The sequence below is a fragment of the Phacochoerus africanus genome, chromosome 4 (assembly GCF_016906955.1).
Source record: "Phacochoerus africanus isolate WHEZ1 chromosome 4, ROS_Pafr_v1, whole genome shotgun sequence".
NCBI lineage: Eukaryota > Metazoa > Chordata > Mammalia > Artiodactyla > Suidae > Phacochoerus > Phacochoerus africanus.
The window spans coordinates 82,448,531-82,475,963 of NC_062547.1; the positions used below are offsets into that span (position 1 = coordinate 82,448,531).

At 44.8% G+C, this 27,433-nt stretch overlaps 1 long non-coding RNA gene across 1 annotated transcript in view; it reads right to left on the reverse strand.

The window, feature by feature from the left end:
• Positions 1 to 635: 635 nt before the first annotated feature.
• Positions 636 to 27,433, reverse strand: part of LOC125126082 (uncharacterized) — a 62,443-nt gene continuing 35,645 nt past the window's right edge. Inside the window, exon 3 of the long non-coding RNA XR_007134503.1 lies at positions 636 to 1,257. This is a non-coding gene — a long non-coding RNA (uncharacterized LOC125126082). The remainder of the gene's footprint in view (positions 1,258 to 27,433) is intronic.

Sequence of the window (27,433 nt, forward strand, 5' to 3'; positions counted from 1 at the left end):
ACTGCCTTGGTCTATGAATTGGGAAAGGAACTTCCTGATCACAGTCTCGGTGAACATGCAGATGATCCAACTCGGGCAGAGAGCCGTGATCTGAGAGCGGCAGCTTTGCAAAGTAGAATGTCCTCGCTTCTTCTGGAAACCAGCCCAGGACTCCCAAGGCAAGGACTCTGATGCCTTCTATTTCCTCAGCATTCGCTTTTCTAGCTCGGCAGTGGTCTGGCCCCCAATTTTCCCATCTCGGTATACTGGCTCTTTTGTCCTGGCAGTTTGGCTGAGGCATTAACATTTCCACCAGAAGGTAGGCTGGAGTGCAGGGAGCTTGGAACTCTTCTTAATGGTCCCTTCTAGTGCTGGGCTTGGTGGGAAAAGAACCGTGCTGTTGGCTAAAATGAGATTTTGGGATTATCTGTGGATTTAATCTGGTCTTCTCACATCCACCATTTCCACAGATAATTAGAGATTACTAGATACATTCAGGAGTTGCATGAGCCTTAAAGAATTTGGAGAAAATCTAAATAGGCTTAAAAACCATCTTGGAGTCCAGAATGTTAAGCTCAATGCTCCAGATAATTAACATTTTTAAGGCCTCCTCCCACCCCCCACCACTCTTCCCCGAAGCTAAAATCTCTCCAAAGTAACAATGTACTGAACATATTTTAATTATAACACGTTTGGCAGGAAGGGTGAGTAGAGAAGCAGGAAGGGCAGTGCAGCTGTGTTCAGAGGGACCGCCAGGCAGCACTGGGGGGTTGCAGCGTCTCTGTTCTCCAAAGGTACATGCTGATGGCGGAGGTGTGAAAAGAGCTTTTATTATTAACATGTGTGGGAGGCGGGCAGGTGGTGGGCGGCTCATGGAAGGGTGCCTCCTCTGTGAGCATGAGCTCGCCAACCCTCCTTCTAGTAAACACGCTGGCCAGAGAGCCTCTTGGGAGCAGTGAGGGATGCTTGGAGAAGAGCTCAGCCCTTCCTCAGTGCTCAGAGGGCTCCTTCCAGAGAGCCTGAGTGGAGGCAGCGGCATTCTTTTGATTATTCTCTTCCCAGTGGGAGCCCTACATTAGCAGGAACGTGAAAATGGCATCCTGTCACTGCAGGATGGTTGAGAATATGATGAGAATCGTATCTTGTGGTTCTGCAGAATTTGACAGTTTTCAAGGCAATGTGACATGTGTTCTCTGATTTTATCTTCCTGATAACTCTGAGGTAAGGACAAATAGCTTCATTTCTTTCTGATGAGGAGACCTAGCCACAGTCAGAAAGCTATTTAAAAAAAAAAAAAAGAATTAAAATCCAGACCTTCTGACACCCCCCTCTACAGACTTGAAATTTTGTAATAAAACATCATAGGATCTCATTTGATAACATTGTCATGCCTGCTATATATTCTTTCAATGTTGAGTTCACTCAAGCATGCTCATTTCACACTGGTTTATTTATGCAAATTACACACATGAAAAAATTGAGTCATTTTAATATGTTTTTTTTCTGTTTGGGCTGCCCTGGTGGGGTATGGAAGTTCCTGGGCCGGGGATGGAACCCGAGCCAGAGCTGCAGCCTACACCAAAACTGCAGCCTACACCAAAGCTGCCGAGATGCCGGATCTTTAACTTGCTTCTCCGGGCTGGGGATCAAACCAGCGTATCCACAGAGACATTAACCCACTGGGCCACAGTAGGAACCCCCTAAGTGTCATTTTAAAATGACATTTAAAGTGTCCTTTGGAAAACCATTATTATAATTTTGCCCACGAGTTGCATTTCTCTTCCCTAATCATCAGCACGGGGTTAATCTAGCTGTGCTGCCGTTTTCCAAAGTCGCTTAAAGTTAGTTGTAAAATATCACCCAGGAGTCACTTTATCCCAAGGATCTTCTGTTTCATCTTTTGTGTCTCCAGAGATCTTCCTTGAAGAAATGGGTCGGGATCACAGTTTACCAAACCACCTCTGGCACAAATAAAATGTGTGTCACAAGTGTACATGATCCCGACAACATTTTAGATCTATAGCTATGTTTAGAAAGATGGATAAAACTTTCTCTGACATACCCCACAAGGAGAGAGTCCAATTCACACTCAAAAAAGCATTTCAGCCTTTTTTCCCCGTCAGCACCATTCATAGTTTAGAAGACTGACTTTGCAGGGGCCTCCCCAAAGTATTTCCTTAAACCTCTGCCAATCTCAGGGGAGAGAGAGTGGAGATATTACATAAATATCTACATCAAGGTCTTGGATAGAGTTGCACGTTGGCCATATATGGTGAAAGGTAGAGTTTCCCCTGTGACTGTATTCTTGGATTGTGTTAAAATGCGTATGTCTCCATTTCGGCTCCCAAGGACCTGGTGCCCAGATGTTTAGTACTGGGGTGGTAGAAGCTGCTGTCTACAGTTTACATGATGTCTAATAGGCCTCCAGAATGTGCTTAAAAGGCAGTGTGCAGAGTTAGGCCCCTAACCTTCTTTGACGTAATTGTCTTCCTTCACAGTCACATCTTGAAGCAAAGGATGAAGATTGGGAAAGCGAAGTCATTTTCGTGACCAGACTTGCTCTCTTCCCCCTGCGCTTCGTAGTAATCCTTTAAACTAAAAAAATTCAGCTAATTATGGATTTCTACCTGCATCCCGCTGCCATGTGAGGGGCGGCATGTCACTGTTTCTGGTTTCTGACCCCCTGTCAGGCCGATTCTGCCTGATTTCACTCATGTGCTGCTGCTTTTTATAATCTGAACATTATTTCCACTCAAATGTTTCCAGCTTTGCCGAGAACCTAAGCATTTGAAGGGGGGGGGGAGGGAATCCCTCATCGCAATTATTTGGATAATTATCACTTTGAGTTATTCTGATTTTTGCTGCGAAAAGATACTCTGAGGAAAAAAAAATGTGAAAAAAGTTCAAAGTTTTAGTTTAAAACTGTTCTCGCTCACATTTTAAAAGCAGAGCTTAGACGGTTTTTCTGGTCATTAGGATTTTCCCCTTTTTTTCTCCTCTGCTCAATAAACTCAACCAATTAACAACATATTTGGAAACACAGGACACTGGATCGAAGGCATGAGAGAAGTGAAAAGGCTTTGAGGGGATTTTTAGAGATCTAGTTGCCTAACATGTAAAATGGAACCAGGAAAGACTTCATGTGGTGTGATGTGTTTTTCCCCTTCTTCTAAACGCAATCATCTCTAACCGCCACTTGATCATTAGAGATTTATAGTCACGATCATTTATGTCAACTTTTATCTGGGACTCCCCCCCCTTTTTTTTTCTGCAACGTTTGGCAGCCAACTGCTGGTGGAAACTAGAATGTTTCACATTAGTCAGCGGCCCTCTTAAATTATTCTACGAAATAATTTACTGTGGATTACAAATTCTTATATGGCATTTAAAGTTAATGATTAGGCCGAGAGATATATCAAAAATATGATTCGTCACATATGTACCTGACTTGCATGGTTTTAACTCTACGCATGTCTTAAAAGAATTTTTAAAAAAGACATTTTAGGGATTATATATTTTTCCAATAAAAGACAGCACATTTTGAAAGAAAAAGGAAAAGAGATGCACACGCTCCTATAAACTCGCTCCTCTAATTAAAGGTCCAAAAAATTCTTTTCTATTTCATATGGCCATTTACAGCATAGGTGTGTGTGGTCTGAAACTATAAGAACTGACGGTGGTAAAGATTTCTTGCAGCAACACTTGAAATCAAGCCATAGAAATCCTAACAAAACATGAGATTTTCCATGAAGATTGTAGCATCTTTCCCACTGCAAAGAATCAGTAATGAAGTGATATTGTCCAACAGAACAAGAAATAAAACAAAATGTCAAGTTTCTTCTAATCTGAAAATGAGGTAGTGCCTCAGTTGTTCTCATTCTTCCACATAGTTACAGTAAAGGCTTCTAGAATTTTCTTTGATTTCATTTATCACCCAGGAAAGTAAGATGTGGAAGAGTGGCTATGAAAGTTGGATTGACATTTTATTTGTATCTCAGATATTTGTTTTCTTTTCTTTTCTTTTGCTCTTTAGTGCTACACCCGGGGCATATGGAGGTTCCCAGGCTAAGAGTTGAATCGGAGCTGTGGCTGCCGGTCTGTGCCACAGCCACAGCAATGCCAGATCCAAGCCACGTCTGGGACCTACACCACAGCTCAGGACAATGCCGGATCCTTAACCCGCTGAGCGAGGCCAGGGATCGAACTTGCATCCTCATGGATGCTAGTCAGATTCGTTAACCACTGAGCCACGACGGGAACTCCTCTCAGATGCTTCTTTTCCTCTCCCCTTCCTCTCTCTACTTAGCAGTGGTTTTCTTAACTATTTATGATTCATTTGATGAAAGCCTGGGTTTTCTCTGAGGGTACTGAATAGTCTTAACATGGTTTCAGAGACTAGCAGGCACACGGAACCATTTTCTTTTGTGCTTAAAGTCATTGTCAATAGCCTACGACCTGCAATAAACTATTTAAAAAAAGGAAAGCATGGTGGCTGGTTATTATCCTCCTGAAATAGTGTTGTTGCAAGTCCACCCTTGTCAGTCATCTGCAGGAATCACGTGCTTGCTCTCAAACAAAGGGAGGGTCTGGATCCACGCAGAGGCTCATGGCAAATTATCCAGGGATGGCCTAGCGTGATAGGCCCTATGCCCTTCATCACCTTCTCAAAGCTAAAGGATAATAGCCATGCGTGTATTTTATCAAAAAGGCACCTGTTTGTGGTGCAGGGTTAGATTTGGGACTTAGAAAAATATTTGCATGGCTGGTAACAGCAAATTATGCAGGAGAGCCTTGGGGGCAGTGAGGGAGGAGCAGGCAGGACTTCAGAAAGAAGTGCACGCACCCAGCACATACTTAAAACTGCCTGTCACCACTTTTACTTGTTTTTGACATTAACTAAGCCCTGCTAAGTTCTCCCTCATCCTCTCCTTGCCCTCTGAGCACTTTCCTTGGCTGAAGCTGGGTCTGCATAGCAAGCCCCTAGGGGAGAGGGGAAGGGAGAGCACCCCAGATGTGGGTGGGGGAGGTGGAGGGAGCCAGGGGTGGAAGGAACAGAATGAGTCACCTGAGGCTGGATTAGCCTGAGGCTCAGGAACCAGAAGCGGCTGATGTCACAGGCTCACCCAAGGCAGAGGGTCCACCTCGGAGAGAGAGATTTATGGAGAGTGAAGAATGAGATGCTGTGTGGCTGGGGAGGGATGTGAGCTAGTCTAGGAGGTGGAGGAGGAGGAGGGGGGGGGGAAGGAGGATGAAAGAGGGGGCAAAGGCAGGAAAGTGGTTTGATTGGATTCCAAGAGCTGAAGATATAAAATTCCACGTTCTAAACCTTAATACAATAAATCGTCATTCCCTGAAGGCAGTAATAGAATGTCACTGGTAAAATAATGGCTTTCTTTATTTAAAACAAAAAAAAATGTGGTGCCTGCAAATGTTAAAAAAAAAAAAAAGATCCCCGGAGTTTCCATTGTGGCTCAGCAGAAACCAATCTGACTAGCATCCATGAGGACGCAGGTTTGATCCCTGGCCTTGCTCAGTGGGTTAAAGATCTGGCATTGCTGTGAGCTGTGGTGTGGGCTGGCAGCTACAGCTTCGATTTCACCCCTAGCCTGGGAACCTCCATATGCAGCAAGTGTAGCCCTAAAAAGAGCAAAAAAAAAAAAAATGCTAAAGCAAAGAAAAATTGGTTTTAAAATGAGAATAAAAATGAGAAACTAAGAACTATGACTTCTTGGACATTAATTTACATCAGCCTACTCTAACATACTGTGCTGTTCATTACTTGTTTTAGAAAGTTATCAGAAGCATATGGTGAGCATGTTTTCAAAGCCAACTTGCTTAGCTCTGTGAAGCGATGTCTAGAGTTAGTGCCTATGGAAAACAGAAGAAAACACACACAACTTTAATCCCATTATTTTGGAAACTTGGGAAAGCTTGGGTATCATCTGAAATGGCTTTCTTATTTTGTGTATTTAGACAAAACACTAATGATTTTATTTAGAAAAAAATGATGCACATTTAGAAAACAGAAAATCAAAATCTAAAATTAAAACGGTCACTTAATACAAAACTCTGCTTTGTACTTGTCTCCATATACGTGATATCACTTTACAGTCCCTCACAGAGTTACCGCTACCTTTAGCAAGAGCTTTCGAAAACTCATCCCTAAAGGAAAATCGAAAATCCATTAAAGTATTGGTACACAAATTTGCAAAGTAAAGACCTTAGAGAAATAATATATCGAAACAATAAATGTCATCTGCCAAAATAGTGCTTATTTGTATTGCTAACCTACTTCGTTTTTTTTTTAAATTATTTATTATTATTTTTTTCCCACTGTACAGCAAGGGGGTCAGGTTATCCTTACATGTATACATTACAATTACATTTTTCCCCCAGCCTTTCTTCTGTTGCAACATGAGTATCTAGACAAAGTTCTCAATGCTATTCAGCAGGATCTCCTTGCTACTTCGTTTTTTAATTCAAAATTTCAGAACAGCCACCATCCACTAGCATTTAGGGAATAATGGCTTGCATAACAGTCTCTGCCATCCACTTAATCACCAATAAGTCCAAAGCTGGAATATTTTCAGCAACATGTATCAAGGGTCACTTTTAAGTGATTGGAACGATCAGTGACCACCTTTTAGTAGACTATCTGCTTTTGTTCAAAATATTGCTAGAGAAGTCCTCCCCCTTTGAAGGGCCATGTTTACATCTGCAATCACACTGTCAAAAGAAAACGTATTTAAGACATAAGGAAGAGAGTTTATTAATTAAGTATAGGAAAAAATACACAGAAGATCATGTTCATTCTTGCAACAGAGTCCTATTCTATAATTATCTATAAAGAGCCTGAGTAGAGGAGACTCCAGTCAGTGGCCTTCTGGTCAAAAGATGAAAACTCATGAGAACTTGTCACTGTACTAGGAAAATAAAAGCCAGGAGTTCCCATTGTGGCTCAGCGGAAACAAATCTGAATAGTATCCATGAGGACTCAGATTAGAGTCCTGGCCTCACTGAGTGGGTTAAGGATCTGGCGTTGCCATGAGCTGTGGTGTTGGTTACAGAGGCGGCTCAGATCCCTCGTGGCTGTAGCTGTGGTGTAGGGCTGTGGTGTAGGCCAGCAGCTGTAGCTCAGATTTGACCCCTAGCCTGGGAACCTCCATATGCCACAGGAGCGGCCCTAAAAAAAAGACAAGAAAGAAGGAAGGAAGGAAAGAAAGACAGAAAAGAAAAAAAAATCCAATCAAAATGTTTTCTAAAATATTTTTCTAATTAGCACCTTGTCTCTCTGTGGTTCTGCAAATACAAATAAAGGGAAACCGAGTCCTTCATTTCTTCCCAATGTCACACGTAGCTCCAATACCGCAGAATGAAAACATAGATAGGTTCCCAGTGTTTTAGGTGTCAGGGCTGGTGAGGAACAGGGAGCTAAGAATTCCAGGAAAGGCTGGGGATGGTCGCAGAGCAAGGTGGGAGCAGTAGGGGTGTGCTGGACAGAGTGCTTTTGCCTCTGGCTGTCCACCCCTCATCCTGACCCCCTCACTGCTTGGCTAAGAGACCATCTGGGACGAGCGGAGCTGCTAATATGGGTTCATTATCACACAAAACACTGAGCTAGCCATCCACCAATGCTGCTCTTACTCCTGGGTGGCAAGAAAATGCTGAAATGAGGTGTCATTGAACCGTACAACGGTAGAGCCAGAAGGAACATTAAAGTTGTCTCTCTGGTTACAGGGTCCGGCTCACAAGGGGCTCAACTGGGAATGGAGTAACTCTGGACGCTCAATCCAAAGCTCTTGAACATGTCAATTGGTTTAGCAAGGGATTAGAGATTCTCTTTTGTAAGATTTAAACCTAAATAGTTCATGGTTGTCTATAACATCAGTTTAAGTCCAGGTCCCTAGAGCCCTGAATGAAGCCTGGAGCACTTTTACCCCGACTGAGACACAGAGACCCATGTCGTCCAGCAGAAAGACAATGTGAACCACGCAAGTAATTGTATTTTGTTTGTTTGTTTGTTTATTTGTCTTTTTGCCTTTTCCAGGGCTGCTCCCGTGCATATGGAGGTTCGCAGGCTAGGGGTTTAATTGGAGCCGTAGCCACCGGCCTATGCCAGAGCCACAGCAACGCAGGATCCAAGCCACGTCTGCAACCTACATCACAGCTCACGGCAACGCCAGATCCTTAACCCACTGAGCAAGGTCAGGAATCGAACCCGCATCGTCATGGTTCCTAGTCGGATTTGTTAACCACTACGCCACGACAGGAACTCCACGCAAGTAATTTTAAATGTTCTAATAGCCACATTTAAAAAAGGACAAAGAAACCAGTGAAATTAATGTAAATAAGAGTATACTGGTTATTTATTGCTGTGAACCAGATTACCCCCAAACTTAACTTAAAACATACATCTATCATTTCCCAGTTGCTATGGATCAGCACACACAGCAGCTTAGCTGGATAGTTCTGGCTCTGGGCTTCTTCTGAGTTTGCCTTCAAGCTCTCAGCCTGGCTACCTCATCTGAATTGACTGGGACAGGTGCTTCCAAAAAGCCGGCAGTTGGTTCCGGCTGGGGGCTGGGGTGCCTCCATTCTCCTCTGCATGACCTCTCATCCTCCAGGGCCTCTCTTCTCAATCAGGCATCTTCAGCTTAGGAGTCTGTTTTTCTCTGAGGACTGGGCTCTGAGATAGTAAGGGAGTAGGGGAGGGGGCAAGCTAATAAGAGAGGGCAGGAGCACCCAAGAGTCATACTGCTGTCTTTTCCTGACCTAATCTTGGGAGTTCTATCCCATCCCTTCTGCCAAATTCCACAAGTTAGAATCATTAGAATCAAGCCATCAAGTGCAGCCCACCTTCTAGAGGAGGGAATTACACACAGGCATGAATACCAGGAGGCTGGGGTCACTGGGGGTCATTTTAGAAGTGGCCACCACAAATATACATTGACCCCAATACACTTAAAGTATTAGTTAACATGTAAGGAATATAAATGTTTGAGATAGCTACATTTTTTTTTTTTTTCACTCTAAGCTGGGGAAATGCAGTGTGTGTTTTATGCTCACGGCATCTATCAGTTTGGACAAGCTCCATTCCAAGGAGTGGCCACTCCATTCCAAGGAGTTTGGCAGTAGCCACCTGAAGACCCAAAGGCCAGAACCAAGGGGCCTTCCCTACCAGGAACTTAAGTGATTTTAGTCATCCAGCAGACCTGTATCAAGTGCTAACCACAGTGCGAAATGTGGAGATCCCCAAAGCAAGAAATCATGGTGCCTGCCCTTAAAGGAACTTGGCCAGAGAAGTACAAAGTTAAATTCTGAATCTACATCAATGATTCTGTTCCTCCTTCAGAGAGCTCTAGCCTGTGATGGGTTCTGGAAGAAAGCAGAGCTCAGCCTCTCCACAGTCCTGGGAAAGGTGGGTGACCTAGAGTCTGTTTGGCCTAGCCAGAGCCCCCAGCAATGACCGCATGCATCATTCACCCCCACGCCCAGCCTGAGGCCATGTCTCCAGCCCTGAGCTGGAGCCCATATGTTGGCCTGAAATCCAATTTGCCTTGGACATGGAGCAAGTTAAATATTTGTTTAACTCGGTACATTGTACTTTCCACTCTTCTCCACAAGCAGGGCCTGTGGGGGAAGGAAGATGGAGGGGGTACCTGAATGACTTCAGACTTCTCGGGTGCTGTGGAGGGGGCTCTGAAGAAATGCTGGCACATCTCGTGGCGGCACCAAGCTTCACATATCTGTGACTAAACTGATGTGAGGGAAAAAAATGTCCATAATTATTTTACCAGCTATGAATGGATTCAGCATCAGGGAGAATTATTTTTACTCTCTTCTCTGTCTTACCTCTGATAACGTAAATTTCTTTGCTTTTGCAGAATGTCCATATGTATTTGACTTACATCTTTTTCCACAATGTACGTCCTGAAGTATATTTGTGATAAGTTATAAGCACCTTGAGAGTATAATTATGTAGTCAGGGCCTACTAGAAGAACTTTCATCTTCCAAACTAGCACTTAAATTCTACTTATTAATGGTGATACACTTGCCAGTCCAGCTTAAAAATTCCAGGTTTCACTCAGGGGAAATGCAATATACATTTCATTCGCAGTAGAGAAAAACAGCTTTCTGAGTGGTCTTCCCAATGCAAACAGTAGTCATTTATTTTACTTAAAATTTTTTCTTCCAGTTTTATTGTAATATAATTGACATAAAGCACTGTATAAGTTTAAGGTGTAGAACATAATGTTCTAACAAGCGTCATGAAATGATATACCATGATAAGTTTAGTGAACATCCATTATCTCATCTAGGTACAAAATTAAATAGAAAAACATTTTTTTCCTTGTGATGAGAATTCTTAGGATTTATTCTTTTAACGGCTTTCATCCATAACATACAACAGGGTTAATTATCTTTATCATGTTGTACATTACATCTCTAGTACTTATGTATTTATAACTACAAGTTCGTAACTTTTGACTGACTTCATCCAATTCCCTCTCCACCCAAACCCCAGCTCTGGTAGCCACAAATCAGATCTCTTTTTCTATGAGTTTGAAGTATAATTGATGTACAAAACTATGTTAGTGCCTGGCATACGATATGGTAAATTCCATATTTCTATATATTTCAAAATGATCACTAGGATAAGTCTAATTACCATCTGTCACCATACAAACATATTACATAATTACTATATTCCCCACACCATACATTTCATAGCTATGACTCATTAGTTTTGCAACTGGAAGTCTGTACCTCTTAAATGTCCTAGCCTATTTTTCTCCTTCCCTCATACCTGCCCCCTGTGGCAATTACCTGTTTGCTCTCTGAATTTATGACTCTGTTTCTGTTTTGTTATGTGTGTTCATTTGTTTTGTTTTTTAGTTTCCACTTGTAAGTGAAATCATACAGTATTTGTCTTTCTCTGACATGTTTCACTTAGTGTAATATCCTCTAGGTCTACTCATGTAATCACACATGGCAAGATCCCATTCTTTTTTAATGGCTGAGTAATATTCCTTTGTGTGTATATGGGGGTGGGAGGGATAGACAGACAAATAGATAGACTGATAGATCTCACATCTTCTTTATCTGTTCACTCATTGATGGGCATAAGTTGGTTCCAACAACTTGGCTTTTGTAAATAGTGCTGCAATGAACATATGAGTATATACATCTTTTCTAATTAGTATTTTCATTTTGCTCAGGTAAATATCCAGGAGTGGAATTGCTAGCTTGAATGGTAGCTCTATTTTAGTTTTTTGAGGAATCTCCATACTGTTTTGCACATTGGCTGCACCAATTTATAGTCCCACCAATAGTGCATGAGGCTTAGTAGTCAGAGGAAAATTCACGCCTGTCTCAATGGGAAGGAATCAGTTTTACTCAGATGGTATCTGGAAAAACGATCCTGAATACCTTTATTTCTTGCATTCATAAAAAACATTTAGAAAAAAAAAACCAAAACAAAACTATTTGAAGACAGTTTCAAGACTACAAATAAAATAATACATTTTTTACATATACAGCCCATCCCCCAATTTTTATCACATACGCATAAACTCATCAATGTTATAGTAGTTGCATCTTTAAAATGAAATGCCTTCTTTCCACAGAGTGGACACAGCTTTTAAAAAACAAGATGATTCATTTTGTTTCTGTGTTTAATAATATCATGATTTTGGTTGAGCTGCCATAGGCTGGGGCTCAACCATACAACCTGGAAAAACATTCAGGGGGTCTGGAACATAGAAAAATCCCCAAAGCTGTTTGGCTGGAATTTGGATGGTGAAATTAAAGCTTCTGTTCTGTGTAAATCTGCCCAGATTTAGTGTTTTACACTGCTCTGGGAGCCAAAAACTGACTGTGTCTAAGGGTCCCTCCAAGAATAGAAGCTCCCATACCCTGAAGTCAGGTAATATTAGAGAAAGAAATGAATTTTAAAAATTCCATTGTAAATGCAATTTATAAATATCTTTTCACATAGAATGGCTACATTCTGCAAGTACAGTTTGCTTCTGGTTTGGAGGTTCTGAATAAAAACTAAAAGAAGTAGCATTTTGGGCGTTTCTGTTGTGGCTCATCAGTTAATGAAACCAACTAGCATCCATGAGGACGTGGGTTCCATCCCTGGCCTCGATTAGTGGATTAAGACCTAGCGTTGCCACGAGCTGTGGTGTAGGTCGCAGATGCTGCTGGGATCCTGTGTTGCTGTGGCTGTGGTGTAGGCCGGCAGCTACAGCTCCGACTGGACCCCTAGTTTGGGAACCTCCGTATGCCCTGGGTGTGGTCCTAAAAAGACAAAATTAAATAAGAAATCAAAGAAAATGCACTTTTAATTGGCTTTGAGAAGATCAGCATCCTCAAATATGGCATATTCGATGGAACACGTGACTATTTTTGCAGTTTTAGAATGCAAATGTAAGTCAGTATATATTCTAGCTAATATACATGTATCTCTTTTGCCTGGATAGGTACATAAATGCAAGCACATAATGTGTATAGTGGCAATCGTAAAAATATATTTATTTTTAAAAATATAGATCTAGGAGTTCCCGTCGTGGCGCAGTGGTTAACGAATCCGACTAGGAACCATGAGGTTGCAGGTTCGATCCCTGCCCTTGCTCAGTGGGTTAAGGATCCGGCGTTGCCGTGAGCTGTGGTGTAGATCACAGACGCGGCTCGGATCCCGCGTTGCTGTGGCTCTGGCGTAGGCCGGTGGCTACAGCTCCGATTCGACCCCTAGCCTGGGAACCTCCATATGCCGCGAGAGCGGCCCAAGAAATGGCAAAAAGACCAAAAAAAAAAAAAAGATATAGATCTTATTTTTAAATTCTAACATATCCCACAAAACAAATATTTCATTGCTGTAATAGCGCTGGCGGCTGTGAAAGATGGGGGATATGCCGCTCCTTGGAGAAACGAGAAAGTAGACCACATCTTTCAGCCCTTTCCATTCCAACGTGGGTTTGCGTCTTAAAAAGAGCAGCTGAGTCCATCAGCTAAACCTCGAAGCTTGAGATTTGCTTTGAAACTGGAACGCCTGCCATTGGCCGGCCCCGGCGACTACCAGCAGTCTCCCTGGGCCTCGGGTTCCTCGGAGGGTTTGCGTGGCCTGGTTCAGCGGAAAGTGGGCCTTCCCACTCCGGGAAAGATCTGGTTTGCTGCCCTCTAGGCCCACCCTGAGACACGGATCCAGAGCTGCGCGCGCTTGGCTGGGGCCATGAGCCCGCTGCCCCCGGCAGGCCCACACGAAGGGTCGCTGGACCTGCGACCTGGACGTTGCGCCCTTCTCGCGGCGCACAAGCGCAACTACAGCGGGTCCCGACCCGCGCTGGAAGACCTCCAGCGCCGCCCGCACAGCCCCGGCCGCGGGATCAGAAAGGGGCCCCATCCGCGACAAAGTCACGGGGGATCCTGGCTGCAGTGGCTCACGCCCGGGGCTCCCCTATCAGAAACTCCTTAAAAAAGTCCCAAACTCCTGGGGGGCGGCGCGGGCGGGAGATTCGTAATTGATGCCCAGGTTCCCCACAGCTCACAGGCAGCGTCCACGCGGACCCCACGCCTCGGGGGACCAGCCGGCTTCCACACAGGCTGGAGCGGTATGGGGGCCTCTCCGGTGGGGACTTGCGGGGCAAACAGCTTTAAAAATTGTAACACTCCAAAGCGAATTTATCAAACTCACGAAGCTTCAACTTCCCGGTCCTTCACTTGCACTACCCCTTCCACATCCCTGGGAGGGGCGCTAGAAAAACTCTGGATTCCGAATTGTGGTCGTTATTTGACGCCCCCCGCCCCTTCCTCCCGCGTCACCCTTTCTAAGTTCGGACTCCGCAACTCCCCAGGGTGGCCCTCCAGCCTCCCGGCCGCCGCCGCCGCTGCCTGCAGGGACCCGCCCTCCTCCTGCAGCGCGCTCTTTGGTTCCCGGGTCGTTTGGGGTGCAGCCGGCAGGAGTAACTCCAGAACACCACACTGACGTCTGCGAGGCGCAGATTCAGGCTATGACGTCATTTTTCACACCTCCTTTTTGGTTTGTCTCGCCTGTTTTGAGCCCACCAAGGCAACAGACGCACAAGGCAGCTGAAGCAAAAGTGTCGCTGTTTTGAGGAAGTATAGATTCCGTGGAAGTTGTCATTTTCCTAAGAATCTTTTCCTTTTCCTTTTCTTTTTTTCCCCCTTCTTCTTGGTATACTAATTTCATCTCTTGGCCAAGGTTCTGAAGTTGAATATTAAATTTCATGGCTTTTATATATTGTTGAAACCAGTGTGGTGTGATGAAATATATGCAGTATTAAATCTCAAAAACAAAACAAAACAAAACCCCAAACCAAAGCCTTCTCTTTAGGGGAGCCTGATTAAGCAGCTGGAGAGAGAAGAGGGAGGATTTTGGAATCAGGAGAAAGGAGCAGGAAGGTCTCCCTTGCTGTCATCAGAATATCCCCTCTTCCCCTAGAACAAATAAATAAAGCGTTGATTGCCTCTAAACTTGAGGCCTAACCTGAAAAGTGTGATGTAGTCCAAAACCTCAGATTGCATCACTCTTTTCTACGGAAGGAAACTTTGCAAATCAAGGCTTTTAAAAATTGTCCTGACTTTTATAAGCACGAGAGGCAGATGAGATCGCTCATTCCTTTATGTCAGAGAAACACAACACCTTCCCTCATTTAGAATCTTCTCAACCGTTCTCTGGCTGAGAACCATCCAAAGCCTACACTTTACAAGGTTTAAAAGTCTGCCTACAGTTGTAAGCTTTATTTTGTGTGTAATCCTTAACGAGGTGAGGGTATTTTAATAAACACTGGCAATTAGACGTAAAATGAAAATAGATATTTGGCAAATGGCATTTTCTCTTATTTCTTGGTAATGTTGCTGTCATGGAGTTTTCCCAAAAGGAAGGGGGTAATAAAACAAAGAGAAAAAAAAAAATGTGAGCCAGGGTGCATTTTGCCTGGATCTGAAGTTTTCGATCTTAAATCTTTGTCTCTAGCATAATCACATCTGGGGAACCCAAGCTGGCTTTGCTTGGCTGGGTGAAATCAGGGGACCCCTGCCCCTATATCTAGCCGGCGGGTGCTCCATCTAAGGACACTGTGGAGGACCCAGGTGGCCACAGCCAGGCAGGGGAGGCCCAGAGATCACCCCGCCACCTCCCCAAGTCCCAGGCCAACCCAGAAACTTCCAATCTTGTGCTTTATTTAAAGCGCACAGTTTTTGCAAGCCAGTCCCTTCTGCTGGGCCGGGAGGCCTCAGCTTGTGTCCTCTGCTGCATGGGGAGGGCTCAGAAGCAAGCAGATCCTTCTGGGCCACAGCTGCAGGGCCGGGAGCTCCTCTCAGACTGGGCTCCTTTCAGAAAACTCTTTTCTTGTCGGATGTGGTTTCCCTTTAATTAATCACTCATGCCTGCGTGTCCGCCTTGCCACTTCCCCACTCTTCCTTCAGCCCCTCATATGATCTGAATTTGAGTGCAGGCCGAGCATCTGGGAGTGGCCAGTATGTATATTCTGTTGGCTGCCATGGAGACACCCCAGTTGGTGACACTCTGAGACTGGTCTTCTGGAAGATCCACTCCCACCCCCCACCCCACCTTTCTAGCCGGTTGGCCTCACAGCCCTCAGAGGCTTCACAGTTCCAGGCCTCGGCCTGGGTGGTCCAGGTGTTGCGTGTGGTCTTAAAGACCGTATTTCTGTCAGGTTCTCTCCTTTCTCCACCTTCCTCCCTCCTCTCCCCTCCCCTCACCCTAGGAGCTGGCATCCAGCTGGCATGAACCACTTTTTTGCCTCTGGCTGCCACCCCACAACTTCAAGGATCCCTCCAGGCCTGGTTTGGCCTTCTCCGGCAGAGTGGCTTCCTGGACAACCAAGGTGCAAACCAGCCCACCTCCTGGAAAGTTCGGCCCCCTGAAATTGTTGTTCAGTCTCCTCCAGAGATACCTGGCCCCAAACCTCAACGTCAAGCTAGTCTCAGGATTGTGGGCCATGTTGGCGAACCAGGGCTTGCAGCGGGTGTCCATTAAACTCGTTTCCCTTGTGTTTAATTCTCTTGTCACTTCCAAGCCATGAAGGAAGCCTCCCACGCGGGCCTCGGCTTCAAGGGCGCAGCCGGATGTGGCTGGGACCACCCTGGGATTCCGGTGTCTCCAAATGTGGCGCAGGCCGCTTCCTGCCAAGCGAGATGGGATAGGATATTCATTCCCACTTTGTGAACTTTAGCGAGTCTGAAGAGACCACTTGGGGCTCGGGGTGCAAACTTGTGCAGTGGAACCAGCGGAGCTCCACTGCACCCGCTTCCTTGGGCGGCTCTGGCGCCGCGTCCCTGGCCATCTTCAGCTAACCCGCCCTGCGCTGGGCGCGGGCCTCGGCTGCCCAGCCCCACCGCAGGCCCCTGGGTTGAAGCAAGCTCCCGAGGCTGCAGGCTTCGGGTGGGGAAATAACCCGCTGTTTTCCGAGCTCCGGGAGGGCTGAGCGCGAAAGCGGGCCCCGCGCGTGGACTCGGCCGGCTCCGGGCCCCGCGGCCCCCCGCCCGCCTCGGCCGCGTTCCCAGCAGCCGGGAGCGCTTCCTCCCTCGGTCACGGATCCAGGCCGCTGGTCCAGCTGTCAAAACAGGGGGTGTCTCTTTCATTCTGGCTCACAAAGTCCCAAAGGGGAACAGGGGGCCTAATGCTTGTGTTTGGACACAAGCAATTATCCCTAATTATTCTTTTTCTTTTGAGCCTGCCCGTCCCACCGGCGAGCTCGCCGCGGAACAGGCCCCGTAATCCTCCCCGGTCGGCGGATCGCAGTGGGTTCTGTGCGGCCCGAGGCTCGGGCGCTTTCATGTCACTGCGGGTTTAGAGCTGATTCAAACTCATTGCGATGGGGGAATTAACCCCGGGGCCCGGGCTTTCAGGGGCCTCTGATAAGAGATTATACGTGTTGATGGCAAGCTTTTCTTGGCAAAATGTTTTCAAAGGGCTTGGAGTTGTTAAATCAAAGCGCCATTCAATTGCTCGGGACCGCCCCCCTCCCCCCTCCTCCTGCCCTTACCCCCCTTCCCGTCTCTTTTCCCTTCATCCCCTCCCCCCTCCTCGCCCCCCAACGCCGCCCAGGACTGCCTGCCGTGAGCCGCCCAGGCTTCCCGGAGTTGCAAGTCACTTTCCTTAGTAAGATTTTCCCTCGCTGCCCCACCAGGGGAGGGTTGTTTTTGTAGGTGCTCCTGCTGCCGGGCACTGCGGTACCCCCCTTCCCCGCCCTCTCTCCTCACTCATCCCCTCCCACCACACTTGCTCTGGTAAAGAAAACACATCCCAGATGAAAGACTTTTTTTTTTTTTCTTTCAAACGTACATGTGTTTTGTAGAAAACGGAGGTGACAGGGTGGGATGAAGAGGAGTAGAAGAAGCCTCCCCACCCCCACCCCCTCCTCATCAAAGGTCAGCGCAGTCAGAGGGGGAGCTGGAAGGTTAAAGAGGGTTGTGGGTAGAGTTCAGATGTTCCGCGAATCTCACGGTCCTGCCCTGGGGCGGGGGGGCGATCAGAGGGCCGCCCAAAGGAAGAAAACAAGTGTTGGGAAGACTGTGTGGGTGCAGGTTCTGTGCTGCGGAAAGTCTCTTTATTCAGCCAATTTATAAATTGCAAAGGCTTCTTGCATACTCTGCTGGCCTGCTAGGGTGGAAGTAGGGAAATGCAACTTTTAAATGGGGGTTGGAAAGGTCCTACAGAGACGGATAGACATCTCCCCTTGCAAAAACAAGGTATTAAAAAAAAGTACCAAATATGTAAAACTGTGCCAGTCATCTTTCCCTACACTATCCCCCCCCCCCAAATATATCACTATATTGGTCAATTCCCACATCTAGACTTCTTCCATCCAGATCTTTGTCCCTTTCTCCTTCCCCATCCCTACCCCGTGGACTGGAACCCTGCCCTCCACCCATTTGGCTGGTCTGACACCCTGCCTGGTCTCGGCTAGGAACTCCTGGGGTAGATGGAACAGGATCCGGTTCTTTATACCTTGGGGCCCTGCTGGGAATGGGCTGGAAATTGGGAGACCTGACTGCCTGACTCATTATCCACACTTCACACTAGATTGGACTCCATGGCATACCAGCTGATGCCTATGCTTCCTAGAATTCTGCACTGCATCAAGCTTCTAGGCAATTAGTCCATCCACCGCCTTCCTGTTTACTTTTTCCTGCCCACTTTAGCTCTGCTAAGACCCAGTGTGCCTGTGCAGAAGGCTGGTGGTGAGCCTGGCCGAATTATAAGAAAACTTAGTGCCAAGTTGGCCCCCTTTTGGTCTGCTGGCTCCCTGAGGATGACTGGTTCCTTGATTTGTTTTTCTGCTTCTTTCATGGTTAATGAGCTATGGGCCCTTCAGGAAGTAAAATTCAGTTATGACTTTATATTTTATGTTGCCATGGAATCTTTGGCCCTGTGTCTCCCAGTAGTTGGCTTTGTCTTTTTTTTTTAGTTTTTTTTTTTTTTAGTTTATATTGTCTGAGGTACACATGGTTTTTGTAATCTTAATCTATTTTATTGGTAACATTTTATTTATTTAACTTTTTGACTCTGCATTGATAACTGAGACTCACTCAGTCTTCCCTTTCTTATGCTGTTGCCTGGCTTTGGCATCTGTTATACTAAACCCATTCCATTCTAACCCACACGTATTTATCGAGTGCCTCTATGTTCTGGGCACTCTCAACAGTGAACAAGACAGGGAAAAAGGCAAAAATACTTGTCTTCATGGAGTTTGCATTATGGAGGACAGATAAGAAACAACAAGAGATAAGTAAATGACATAGCATTTTGGAAAATGACATGTGCTGTTGTCAAACTAAAGCAAGTATGAAAAAGAGATAATGAAATATGTTAGAGAGGATATAGAAGAATTGGAACCTTCATACACTGTGGACAGAAATGAAAATGGTATAGCCACCTTGGAAAACACTCTGTCAATTACTCAAAAGATTAAATACAGAGTTATGTTAAGGCCCAGCAATTCTACTCCTAAGTGTGTACCCAAGAGAAATGAAAACTTATGTCCACACAAAAGCTTGTACACAAATGTTGGTAGCAGCATTTTTCATAATAGCCCTAACATGGAAAAGTCCAAGTGTCTATCAACGGACAAATGGATAAATGAAATATGGTCTATTTTGTTTGGCCATAAAAAGAAATGAAGTTCTGGAGTTCCCGTCGTGGCGCAGTGGTTAACGAATCCGACTAGGAACCATGAGGTTGCGGGTTCGATTCCTGCCCTTGCTCAGTGGGTTAACGATCCGGCGTTGCCGTGAGCTGTGGTGTAGGTTGCAGATGCGGCTCGGATCCCGCGTTGCTGTGGCTCTGGTGTAGGCCGGTGGCTACAGCTCCGATTAGACCCCTAGCCTGGGAACCTCCATATGCTGCGGAAGCAGCCCAAGAAATAACAAATAGACCAAAAAAAAAAAAGAAATGAAGTTCTAATACACGCGACAACATGGAGGAAACTTAAATACTTAATGCTAAGTGACAGAAGCCAGTTACAAAGCATATGACTATGACTCCATTTATATAAAATATGTGGAAGAGGCAAATCCATAGACATAAAAGTAGATTAGTGGTTGCCAGGGGCTAAAGGAAGGGGGTGGGGGGAGATGGGGAATGACTGTAAGGGGTACAGGGGTTTTGGGGGGAGGGTGATGAAAATGTTCTAAAATTGATTGCAGTGATTCTGTGAATATAATAAATACCATTGACTTGTATACTGTTAATGAGTAAATTTCATGGTATGTGAATTATATCTCAAGAAAGCCCGTATAAATAAATCAGGGCACAGTGATTAGGAGTGTAATGGTGGTGGTAAGTTTGCTTGCAATTTCTATTTTCCTATTTTTTATTTATTTTTTTCTTTTTAGAAGCACACCTGCGGCATATGGAAGTTCCTGGGCTGGGGGTCAAATCAGAGCAGCAGCTGACACCACGGCCAGGGCAACACCAGATCCGAGCTGCGTCTGTGACCCACACTGAAGCTTGAGGCAACACCAGATCCTTAACCCACTGAGTGAGGCCAGGGATCAAACCCGCATCCTCATGGATACAAGTCGGATTCTTAACCAGCTGAGCCACAACAGGAAGAACTCCCTTGCTTGCCATTTTTAGAAAAGACGTGTTTGAGATGACATTTGGCCCAAAAGCTGAAGTGAGGGCGTTACCCAGGCAGGTAGCTGGAGGAGAGCATTACAGGCAGAGGAAACAGCGACAGCAAAAGCTCTAAGGCAGGAACCTGGCTACTGGAGGAATAGCGGGTAGGCTGGTGTGGCAGGAGTGGAGTGATGGAGCAGAGGTGGGTTGAAGAGGAGGTCAGAGATGAAACCAAGATAATGTATGGGGGTGTGTGTGGCGTGTAAGCCTTCTGCCTTGTGGGCTTGAGTAGAGAAAACCCATGACTTACTGCTTACTTTTTAAGGGATTTCTGGAAGGGTGAGGATGAGGCAGGGGACCAATCAGGAGGCTGTTAGAGTCTAGGTGAGAGAGACGAGTTCAGGGCAGGGCAATAGCAGTGGAATTGGTGATAAATGGTCAGATTTTAGATATATTTTGAGGTATTACCAATGGGATTTCCTGATGGATTGGATGTGGAATCTTAGGAGAAAAGGGGTGTTAGACTATGAGGGTTGAGGGTTGAGCTACTAGATAGATGACATCACTAACAACTGAGATAGGGCAGACTGGGGTAGAACAGGTTCCCAGGAGAAGACCAGAATTTCCATGCTTCCCATGTTAAGCTGAGGTTTCTATTAGATGCCCTAGTGGCATTGGCTCCAGTTGGCTGGATGAGCTTGGGGCACAGGGGAGAGGTGAGATCTGGAAAGGGGAGGTTGGCAACTGTGGCATGTTGACAGCATGTAAAGCCATGTGACTAAATGAGAACGGTGGAGGAACAAGTATACACATAGAGGAGAGGATAAGGGCTGAGCGCTGTGACGCTCCAATGTTGAGAAGTCAGGGACAAGAGAAAGAACCAACTAAGCAGACTGAGGTGTCAACAGTGATGCAGGAGGAAAGACAGAGTGAAATATCTTAGAAACTGAGTAAAGAAAGGCTAACAAGGAAAAGGGAGTGATCCACTGTTTTTAAAAACTGCTGAGACTGGAAAAGTGTGTTTTCAGTAGAGTGATGCAGGGGAAAACCTGATGGAAATCTCCACCTCAAAGAGAATAGGGGTAAAGGAATGGGAGGGAGTGTAGCCAACACTTGGAAGGAATTCTGCCGCAACGATGAGCAGAGAAACTGAGGGGAGCTGGTAAGGTCTAGAGAAAGTTTCTTCCAAGATGGAAGAAATAGGAATTCCTGTTGTGGCTCAGTGGTAATGAACCCAACTTGTATCCATGAGGATGCAGGCTTGATCCCTGGCCTTGCTCAGTGGGTTAAGAATCTGGTGTTCCCATGAGTTGTCATGTAGGTTGCAGACACTGCTTGGATCCCATGTGGCTGTGGCTGTGGCTGTGGCTGGCAGCTGCAGTTCTGACTGCTAGCCTGGGAACTTCCATGTGACACAGATGCAGCTCTAAAAAGACCAAAAAAAAAAAAGATGGACGAAATAGCCACATGCTAGTAGAAATGATCCAGTAGGGAGAGACAGTGAGCAATTGCTGGAGAGATGTCCATTACTAGCCCTTAGATCAGAGGAAATAATATCTGATTCTGAAGTGGAGGGATTGACTCCAGATGCAAATGTGGCTAGTTCCTTTATAGTAGCAGATTAGAAGACAGAATATGTGGCCCTTAGACCAGGAAGAGGGCTAAGGTAGTATCAGAAGTTCTGATTGCTTCCGTTTTCTCGGGGAGGTGGAAAGCAAGGTGTTTAGTGGGTAAGGAGGTGGGATGAGGTGTTGGAAATTTGAGAACAAAGGAAAAGGTGTGAAATAGTCAAGTATGAGAGTAAGAGGTAAACGGCCTAGGAAATATCCTATGTCTGCCAGGAGCAATTAGGGCTCACGTGAAGTTTATGATCCTTCAGACTGGGTGTGCATTTTTCTTTGGCTGGCTCAGAGGAGGTGGAAAGTTGGATTTAACTAGATTGTGGTTTTGCCAAGTGAGTGGGACTAAGGAGTAAGGGGGAGTGGCATGGAAGGATTTCAAGACGGGTGAGGTGGGAAGGGAGGAGAGCATCAGGGCATGAAAAGCAGTAAAAAAAAATGGATGAGGGTACTGATAGGTCCAAGGGTTTTTGAGTTCAGGGTACTGGAAAGGAGCTGGAAAGATACCAGGAGGTGCGTGGAGGTGGTGGTTAGAGAGGGGCTGCATGACATTGAATTTGTGGCGGGTTCCAGTTACAAGGGTGAACAGGTGGAGGACAAGAGCCCTGGAGGAGGGGAGCACGAGGAACGGAGTGTTTAGACCATTGGAAGGGCCACCCAAGTGTATATGGGAGTCCCTAAGAATGAAGATAGGAGAAAGGTGGACAGAGAGGCAGGAGCCAAAATAGTTGAGAAGTGAGGATGAGGACCCAGAAGTCATAAATAAAATGACATTCCCACCTTTCTTTGGAATAGTTTGAATAATACCTGGATGAGAGTTCCTTAAATGATTATAAGTTTTTAAACTAACGATTCAATTTTTAATGGCTAATAATCTATTCAGGTGTTTTAAATTTTATCTGTAGCTTGGATAACTTACATTTTTCTAGGATTAATGATTATTTTGTTAAAGGTTTAAATTTGGCAGAGGGCTTTTTTTAAGGTTTCAAATTTAATGGCTTGTTAAAAGTTATCCTTTAGGAGTTCCCGTTGTGGTGCAGCAGAAATGAATCCAACTAGTATCCATGAGGATGCAGGTTCAACCCCTGGCCTTGCTCAGTGGGTTAAGGATCTGGTATTGCTGTGAGCTGTTGTATAGTTCACAGACTTGGTTCAGCTCCCGTGTTGCTGTGGATGTGGTGTATGTAGGTTGGCCCCTACCTCTCTGATTTGATCCCTAGGCTGGGAACCTCCATATGCCTCAGGTAAGGCCCTAAAAAGCAAAAGCAAAAAAAAAAAAAAAAAATTATCCTTCAATTTAAAAAAAAAAAATCTTAATTTTCAGGTAGGCCTGCTTTTGAGTCTCAATTTTTGTATCTGTGTGTTTTTTTCTCTTTTTAGATCAATCTTGAAGTTTGTCCGTTTTATTTTATTTTATTTTTCAAATAATCTATTACTGACTCTTTTTTTTTTTTTTTGTCCTTTTGCCATTTCTTGGGCAGCTCCTGCAGCATATGAAGGTTCCCAGGCTAGGGGTTGAATAGGAGCTGTAGCCACCGGCCTATGCCAGAGCCACAGCAATGCGGGATCCGAGCTGCGTCTGCAACCTACACCACAGATCACAGCAATGCTGGATCCTTAATCCACTGAGTGAGGCCAGGGATCGAACCTGCAACCTCATGGTTCCTAGTCAGATTTGTTAACCACTGAGCCACGATGTGAACTCCCAATCTATTACTGGCTTTGATGATTCTCTTTAAGTTGACTTGTCTTTGATCTATTTCTGCTCTTGTCTTATGTCCTTCTTTCTACTTTGGGTTTATTCAGGAGAGATGCATCAATGGCTAATTACCTCACTTTGAGAAGGTCTTTATTTCACTTTGACTTTTGACCTAGTGTTTTAGCTGGTGTAGAATTCTAGTTGTCAGTGCTTTGCAATTGTTATTCCAGGCCTTCAGGCTTCTGTTGAGAAGTCTGCTAACCTAATTGCCATTCTCATATAGATTACCTACCTTTCTTTCTGGTAGCTTTTAAGGTCTTTTCTATGTCTTAAGAGTTTCTCTTTCATGGTGATCTGCCTGGGGATGGCTTCATTTTGACTTAGTGTAATTTCTGAATCAATTTGTGACTTCTGTTACCTCTGATTTTTTTTTTTTTTTTTTGTGGCCATTTCTGTGGAACATGGAAGTTCCTGGGCCAGAGAATGAACCCTTGCCACAGCTGCTACCTGAGCCACTACAGTGACAATGCTGGATGTTTAACCTGCTGAACCATAGGGAATGCATCCATTACCTTTTATTAATAGCATCTTTACTGACATATAATTTACATACTATAAAATTCAAAGTGTACACTTTAGGGGTTCCCATTGTGGCTCAGTGAAAATGAACCCAACTCGTATCCATGAGCATGTGGGTTTGATCCCTGGCCTCTCTCAGTGCATTAAGTACCTGGGATTGCCATGAGCTATGGTATAAGTCACAGATGTGGCTCAGATCCTACATTGCTGTGGCTGTGGTGTAGCCAGCAGCTGTAGCTCTGATTCAACCTCTAGCCTGGTAATTTCCATATGGCCCTAAAAAGCAAATAATAATAATAGTAATAATGATAAAATAAAATGTACACATCAATGGTTTTAGTATATTCACAGAATTGTGTAGCCATTACCATCGATTACTGTTTTACTTCCATTCATCTTATTCTCTCTTTCTGGAATTACTTTTAAACAGATATTGCACTGTTGGAATTTGAGGGGGCCCCTGCCCCTCATTAAAAGTCATAGTTAATTAATTGAGAGATAGGCAAGGAAATTAGACAGACGGAAATCAACATAGTAGCTCTATTGCTAATAAATGCTATGTCAGAGGATGTGGCTTAGATGTGTGACAACCATAGATCTTTCAGAACTAAACCTAAGAATTAGAACGATCCCTCTGTCACAGGCAGCAATGAATTACCATATGCTCCCCACATGGAGCTTGTCTTGTAAAATGTGGAGTCAAGAGTTGTAGATCAGAAAACATGTTCTCTGTGGGCAGACTGATGCCCAAGAGGAGGGAAGGCGGTAGGGGCCTGCTGCACCCCAAATTCAACAATAAGATGTCACTCCAGCAGACGGAAGCCACATTGTCACATTGACTGATGTTCCTCTACACGCACATGCCTGCAAAGGTACCCAAATTATCTGATAAGCCAACACAATTCTGATAACCAAACCCAAAAAATGCAAGCAAACAAAATGATAGATATTCTGAAAATGCAAAATTTGGGTCAAGAGTATTGAACATTATATGTTGAATACAAAGAATAATATATAAAATATATTTATCTCCAAATTTTCAAGAATATTGTAGTTTAGAAAAATTTATAAAATATAGTGAGTTAAATGTATGAGTCACAGAGAGGTGAGATCGAGATGGCAGATGAGTTAGAGCTTCTCCCACAAACACATCCAAAAAAAAAAAAAGCCTACCTGCAGAACGATTTGCACAGAACATCTACTGAATGCTGGCAGCAGACCTTAAACCTCCAAAAAAGGTAAGAAACCCTCCACACAACTGGGCAGATCAAAAGGAAAAAAAAAAGAGAGAGAGAAAGGAATCAGTATGGGACTAGTACTCCTGAGAGGGAGCTGTGAAAGAGAAAAGGAATCCACATCCTGGCTTACTGACAAGGAGATCAGCTGAGATGGAGGGACTTTGAAGCCTCAGAAAAAAAGGTAGTAGCTGGACTGGGGAGGGCAAAGCTGAGAGAGAGCCGCACAGACCACCAGTACCACCTCCCAGGACACCACAGGCTGAGACACTCGGAGTGGGGCTGGGTGCCGAGACTTAGGCTCTGGAGGTCAGCTCTGGGGAGAGGACTAGGGTTGGTGGTGTGGAGGCAGCCTGAGGGTCTAGGGATGGGTACAGCAAGGCCTGGGGAGCAGAGTGTCACAGATGAGGGAACTCAGGAGGAAGTCTGGGCCCACAGAAGAAGCAAGGCACCATTGTTGGGAGGGTAAGAGGACGAGGGGCATATCACCATAGGAATAGCTTTCCTGCACCTGCATGGACTCTTGAGGGGAGGCTATGGGTGACAAGGTGCTTCTTGCATGGGCTGCTGACAATAGGCCCCTCTTGTGCAGGATACAGGCAGCAGTGCCTCCTGCCCAGGCTAAGCATGATGGGGTGCCTCTTATGTGGTCTACAGACGGCAGGGGCAAATTTGGTCATCTCAAACTTCAGGGGTAGGCATGACCCGTCACCACTAAGAGTCCATGAACAGGCACTACCTACAGCCTCAGTCCCCTCAGAGATCAACACAGAGAAGGGCACTGCAACCAAGCACCACCCATTGTTGTTCCCACTCCTCTAGGAACACACACACCCTGTCGCTGCCATTGCCAAATGCTCTGGGCTCTGCCTATACCTGCCTAAGGTCACTGCCACATTCTGGGGCCCTGGAACTAGGAGTAGCTTGAGCCACCTTCCCACAGGTCCTTGTTACTGTCAAGGGCCCAGCAATCAAGGACTGGGTACTAACCCTGCCCATTGCCTCCATCTCCCTGGAAGCATTCACAGCACCTTATCAAGGGCATAACAGCCTGCTCACACTGATGAAAGAGACAGCAAAGCAGCCTTCATGCCAAAAATAAATAGTAAGCCCTCACAAGATACCCAGGGACACTCTCATATATAAATAGCCACCCAAGACTACAGTAGTTGTTTTCCCTGAACTCACAGAATAAAAAACATATATCAGCAAAATGAAGAAGCTCAGGAACCATTCCTAGTTAAAAGAACAGGAGAATTCCCCTAAAGTTGAGCAAATAATGAAACAGACCTCTGCAGTCTAACAGGTTCAAAAAGGAGATAGTGATAATACTGAAAGAATTAAGAGTGAATATGAAGGAATTAAGAATGAATATGAATGTAATGCAGATTACTTTAGAAAGGAACTAGAAAATATAAGGAAGAGCCAAGAAAAGTTAGAAAATTCATTTGCAGAGACACAAGCTGAGTTAAAGGCACTGAAGAGCAGAATGAATAATGCAGAGGAACAAATAAATGACTTGGAAGATAGAATAATGGAAATTACCCAGGATGACAGAAAAACCAAATGAAAAAACATGAAACCAATATAAGAGGTCTATGGGATATTATAAAGTGGGCCAATCTACACATAATGGGATTCCAAAAGGAGAAGAAGAAGGAAAGGGGATTGAAAATATATTTGAAGAAATTATGGCTGAAAACTTTACGAATCTAAAGGAAACAAATTATCAGGAGGAAGCAGAGGGGGGCCTGAACACATTGAACCCAAACAGGCCCACATTAAGACATATTATAATAAAAATGGCAAAAGTTAAAGATAGGATTCTAAAGGCGGCAGGAGAAAAACAAAGACTTATTTATAAGGGAACTTCCATAAGGCTATCAGCTGATTTCTCTACAGAAACACTACAGGCCAGAAGAGAGTGGCAAGATATATTCAAAGTTCTAAAAGGGGAAATTGTGCAGCCTATAATAATCTACCCAGCAAGAATATCATTTACAATAGAAGGAGAAATAAAGAATTTCTCCAACAAACAAAAACTGAAAGATAACAACACTAAACCCATTCTAAAAGAAATACTGAAAAGGCTCCTCTAAATAAAAAAGAAGCAAGAAGAAACAGGATAGAGGAAATCACAACTGGAAAGTAATCACTTAAATAAGCCAGTATACAGATCTGAAAGGAAAAAAAAAAAACCTATTGTAAAAG